Source organism: Ursus arctos, unplaced genomic scaffold (assembly GCF_023065955.2).
Source record: "Ursus arctos isolate Adak ecotype North America unplaced genomic scaffold, UrsArc2.0 scaffold_19, whole genome shotgun sequence".
NCBI classification, from domain to species: Eukaryota; Metazoa; Chordata; class Mammalia; order Carnivora; family Ursidae; genus Ursus; species Ursus arctos.
Window position 1 is genome coordinate 41,626,936 of NW_026622863.1, and position 6,000 is coordinate 41,632,935.

General features: G+C 42.9%; 1 long non-coding RNA gene across 1 annotated transcript; it reads right to left on the minus strand.

Moving 5' to 3' along the window:
* Nucleotides 1–2,739: 2,739 nt before the first annotated feature.
* Nucleotides 2,740–4,040, minus strand: LOC123000294 (uncharacterized). Its single transcript, XR_006408208.3, has 2 exons — nucleotides 3,627–4,040; nucleotides 2,740–3,158 (listed from the first exon to the last, which is right to left on the minus strand). It is a non-coding gene; the product is annotated as an uncharacterized LOC123000294 (long non-coding RNA).
* Nucleotides 4,041–6,000: the final 1,960 nt, after the last annotated feature.

Below are 6,000 nucleotides of genomic sequence, written 5' to 3' on the forward strand. Positions count from 1 at the left end.
ATGGATACATGTAAGGAACAGAAAAAGACAAAAAACCAAAAACAACCCACCAAAAACCTCCACAATACCACAGAGAGATAAGATATTATATTAAGGAAACAAATAACATGTACTATAAAAACTGCTCTTGAAATTAAAAAGATAGCTATCATTAAAAATTTAATAGCAGATATGGGAAGTATTGTTGTGGAAATCACTCAGTTGTAGGAAGAAAAAGAAAAAAAGGTAATAAAAGATGAAAAAGATAACAGATAAAATTAAGAATTTCAATATCCAGATAAAAGGAGTTCAAGAAAGAGAGAGGGGAGCAAACAGAATGGAGGAAACTTTCAGAGAACAAATACAAGCTTTCTAGAAATATAGGTCATGATTCTTCAAAAATAAAGAGGTCCCTGTACAATTCACAAAAAAGACCCATTCCAAAGCACACCTTTGTGAAAGTTCAGAAAACTAGGTATGAAGAGATCTTAAGTGCTTCCAAAGAGAAAGAACAACAAAACACAAATCAAACTGTCGTCATACTTTAAGATAAAAAACTGTAAGCTTTGGTATAATTCTCTCAGAATTCTAAGGGAAAACGATGTCTAATCTAAAATTTCAAACCTAGTTAAGCTATCATCCAAAAGAGGTAGAACAAAGGCGTTTTTAGACTAGTAAGGACCCCAAATTTTTACTCCAAATTAACCTTTCTCAAGGTGCTATGGGAGAGATTAAACCAAGAATAAAAGAAGATACAGCTCCAGAAACCAGTAATCCAACATAAGAAAGAGGTGAAGGTCCGCAACTACAGGTGGGCCTCTAATTGGGCAGCCCTAGGGCAAGTTCTGCTCACCAGTGAACCCGCAATAGTCACTCTAGGTTTTAGGGTGGCTGGTGGTCAGCCCCGCCCACCATCGCGCTGGCAGCTGTCCGCAGGAGTCATAACAGAGGGCCATAGGCAGCCCACACAGGGCACACCTCTGAAGCACCTAGTTCTGGTGACCAGGGGGTGACTGCACTACTGGAAAAGAAAAACAAATAAATAAATAAGCAGAGGTGAAGGAAATTCGCAAGATGATCATGTTTTGGTTATCAACCTATTGTTTTCCAGCCCCACATGGAACCTTCTATAGGTTTCTCTAATGCTGGGACTGGGAGTCTGAAAATGGCATTTCCCAAACTCCTTTGCTAGCTGGCTTCTTTTTTAAAAATTCATTAATAATGCAACAGACTCATTAATTAACTCTACAGTGGAGAAAGTAATGGACACTATTTAAACTAAGTAATAAAAATTAACATCACACATAATGGAACATACTGACATTGTGTGTCTCCAGATAGGAAAAACTGATAATAGCATAGCATCACTTTTATAGGGTATTCCCCAAAATGTACAAATGATGAGGGGCACCTGGGTGGCTCAGTCGGCTAAGTGTGGGACTCGGTTTCAGCTCAGGTCATGATCTCATGGGTCCTGAGACTGAGACCCGTGGGGCTCCGTGCTCGGCTATGTGCTCAGCGGGGAGTCTGCGTGAGATTCTCTCTCTCTCCCTCTCCCCCTCCCTCCACACACTTGTAGGCTCTCTCGCTCTCTCTCTCTCAATAAATAAATAGATAAATAAATAAATCTTTTTAATAATGTATAAATGATGAGGAAACATCAGGTAAACCCGAATTGAAGAACATTGTACAAACTAACTAACCTGTACCCTGAAAAGGTTAAGATTGTGAACAGGTGGAATAAACAGAAAACAAATAGGCGGTAGATTCAAACTTAAATAATTTAGTAGTTTCATTAAATGTATATAAGAAAGTGTGTTTCTAAATCTGAGGATCTCGACTGATAAACTCAAACATCTCATAACAACTATTTTGTAATCTTCTTTCTTGCTTTAAAACCATGTTAAATTAGCACTTTAATCCATACTAAACATGTCTATTTTATTTTATTTTATTTTTTAAAAGATTTTATTTATTTATTCGACAGAGATAGAGACAGCCAGGGAGAGAGGGAACACAAGCAGGGGGAGTGGGAGAGAAAGAAGCAGGCTCATAGCAGAAGAGCCTGATGTGGGGCTCGATCCCAGATCGCCGGGATCACGCCCTGAGCCGAAGGCAGACGCTTAACCACTGTGCCACCCAGGCGCCCCAAAACATGTCTATTTTAACATAAAAACCCATTTTATGTTGTCTACCATATAATAGGTTACTTTTTTCTCCTGTCAACTTTCAAAGAAAACTGATGCTCCAGAAAGATGCTTCTTACCATCTTACGGATGAGGCTTACGGGTTAACTGGTGATACACCAATACAATCCTGCTCTCCCAAACAGATGACCCATATTCACGTATTCACCCTGTTACACCTGCGGTCACAACGCAGCATCTCCGGACTCGCCTCTGCCCAGCCGCCTTCTTCACCTGAGGGCGTCCCTTGGCCGCATCCCCACTTCCCCCTGCAAGACCGTGATTCATTCCCTATCGCCACCTCCAATCGGTCCAGAAAGAGATGAACAGGTCCCACCTTCACTCTCACCCTCAGCGCTGAGCGGACCGAAGATTGCACTCACGACAAAGATGAAATGTCATCCCTTTGCATGCAGAGGGCGAACAAGAACCTCCAGAAATCTCCCGGGCGCCGCCGGTCGGATTCCCGTGGCCAGGACCAGGTGTCCGCTCGCGTTCTGGCCTGAGTGGCTGCTTTTCTTGCCTGGACTACATTTCCCACAGACGCTGCGGCTCGAGGCTGCGTCGGCCGCGAGCCCGGAGTCTCGTCCCGTCCCTACCGCGACGCTCGAGCTGCCGGGGCTGAGGCAGCTGTAGGCAAGGCGGTTCCATCCCTCCAAGCAGCTCCGCCTACCAGCCGCTCCGCGTCGGATCTCGCCGTTCTGTTTGTCCGGGGGAAGCGGTAGATGAGCACGAGCCCAGCTTCCGCGCTGAGAGGAACCCGGAGGTTTGCAGTCCGCTTTCGGACTACATTTTCCAGGGGACTCCTCAGGCGAACGCTATATTCCTCAGGATTTCTGCCGCTTTGCAGAATGGCGGGACCGTTGGCTTCCCCGAGTTAGCTGCTGCGGGGCCTTTGGAGTCCCGTGCGATTTAGCCAGTTTGGGCCAGACCGGAACTAGGAAACGACTAGGGTGAGGAGTTCAGGTAGGAGCATTTCGTGTCCAGAGCGGGCTGAAAAGAGAGAGGGAGAAAAGAAGAAGGAGGAGGAGGAGGGGGAGGGGGAGGGAGAAGAGGAGGAGGAGGGGGAGGGGGAGAGAGGTTAATTGTGATTGTTACCGCGTGTCGTCGTGTTGTGTGATTGTGACTGTATGTGGTGATGGAGTAGGGTGGTGATGGAGTAGGGTCCATCTTGGTCCCAGCGGGTATGCGACTGTGACTGTATGACTGCACCGTCGTTCACAGGGATGTAGAGGGCCGGTGATTGTGCAGTTTGGGACTGTCCCGCGGTGAGGGGGGTGTGTGTGATTTTGGGAACGTGTGCGGCACCGTGTGTGTGTGTGTGTGTGTGTGTGTTTTGGTCTGTGACTGTGTGGTATTAGGTGTCTGTGGCTGTGCAGGTGTGACTAGTGTGACCCCTTTGCGGGTTGTGTATGAGATTGTGATGGGGTGGAGGGTTTTGTAATTGCAGGTGTGACTCACCACTCTATCCAGGAGACATCTGTGAGCTCAGGACAGATTCTAGGCCTTTCCTGTAACTACATTAGGCTGGACTGTATAGTCTTCCCCGACTTTACTTTGTACGTGTGTGGGGACAGTGAGGGACTGGAGGAAGCATGTGTTCCAACCCGGTCAACTGGAATTCCAGGATAAGCCAGTATCTCATCAATTTCTTCTTCTGTCTTTCTACAGTTTCTATTGCTAAGAGGAAGAATAAAGAATGATTATTGAACATCCACAGGCCAAGATCAAGGTGCTTTGGGGTTTTTTCTTTCTTCCCTGAAATAGTTCTTGTTTTTCAGAGCATAATTTTTTCCCTCTTCTGAGAGTTCCTGACTACCAAAAACCCATTCAACAAACCTTGTCCGTAGTACTTTTCATTTGGATATGGGGCCTGGAGTTAGATCCAAAGACTCAATTTTTTAATCTATCCCTTCCCTCTTAGTATGAATTTGGCAGTTTCTTCTGTGTGCCAAATCTCTGCTAAGATCTCTGCTGGTCTAGTGAGGGAAATACAAGAGCCTTTATCATAACCGAATTGTTGGAAATAAGATTACCTTGTAGTAACATCACACACCACAGTCCTGGTATTGAAAGCTGTGCAATTTATGGAATGGTGCTGGTTAGTCTCAGTCCACGTAAGTGATAAGATCTTTCACTTTGGCAGTATTTTTGAAGTGTAAATGAGATTGGGGGCTTGATCAAAGAGTTCTATACAATAGAACCGGGTTTACCAGGTAATCTGTGAGTAAACAGTTGGATGAGTTTCCAGTTTGTTTTGAATTAAATGCTCAGATGGTCCTCATTGGGGTACTCAACCTGGAATCCATGTCCCGCATTGACTTCTAAAGGGAAAGAGACTAATGATACTAAGGATTACAAAAAAGATGGATAGATCTAAAAACAACACCTTGGGACAGTCTTTGAGATAATAGCCAAAACGAGTTTCATAAATAAGGAAATTTTAAGTAATTACCGCTATAAGAGCATTTTATGCAGTTAATTGAAACTGTGCTTGAGACAGAGCATACGCATTTTCAACATTGTGACTAACACGTATGCCCAGGTGAGAGGGCAGTTCAGAAGTTGGAAGCCTTTGCATGCAGAAGTTCAGCTGATCCACATCTAGGCCACAGTCTTCTCTCATTTATCTGTGCAGTAGCCTATTAACTGGTCTTTGCTTCCTCCATTGCCTGCCTAAAATTACTTCTTAACACAGCAGCCGGGGTGATTCTTCCAAAATGTAGGTCAGATTATGTCACATCTTGACTTAAAGCTTTCTGTGGTTTCCCATCTCAGAATAAAAACCAAAGTCTCTACAGTTGTTTGTGTAGTCCTATGTGATCTGGCTCTCTGTTAACCTGACTCTCTGTTAACCTGACTTTATCTTTTGTAATTTTTTTGGTAACTTAATTCTGACCCTTCTGCATATGAGTTTGCTGATTCCCCTGCCTGGAGTTTTCTTACTCCTGATATTGGTATCACTTACTCCTTCACTTTCTTCAAGACTTAACTCACACATCACCAAATTGGAAAAGTCTTCCTTGACCACCCTGTATAGAATAGCATCTCAACAATGCACTTCCTATCACCCTTGTCCTATTTAATTTTTCTCCATAGCTCTTACTATCATTTTTTTAACTGAGACATAATTGACATATAACATTCAGGTGTACAACAGAATTCAATATACATATATTTTGTGAAATTATCTCCTAAGTCTAGTTAACGTCCATCATCACACAGTGTTTTTTTTTTTTTTTTTAAGATTTTATTTATTTGCCAGAAAGCGAGAGAGAGAGAGAGAGCACAAGCAGGGGAGTGGCAGACAGATCTCAGGACCCTGGGATCACAACTTGAGCCGAAGGCAGACACTTAACTGACGGAGCCACCCAGGTGTCCCCATTACCACACAGTTAAATTTTTTTCTTGTGATGAGAACTTTTAAGATCTACTCTCTTAGCAACTTTCAAATACTGTATACAATAAAATTATTAACTATAATCAACATGCTATACATTACATCCCTAGGAGTTATTCATTTTATAACTGGAAGTTTGTACCTTTTGACCACTCTCACCTATTTTCCTTCGTTTCTTTAAAAAAAAAAAATTAATTCCAGTATAATTAACATTCAGTGTTAGTTTCAGGTGTACAATATAGTGATTCATATTCTCTACATTATTCAGTTCTCATCAAGGTAAGTGTGTTCTTAATCCCTTTCAGCTATTTCACCCAACCCTTCACCCACCTCCCCTCTGTTAATCATTTGTTTGTTCTCTGTAGTTAAGAATCTGTTTTTTGGTTTGTCCCTTTTGTTCGTTTGTTTTGTTTTTTAAAGTTCACATATGAGTGA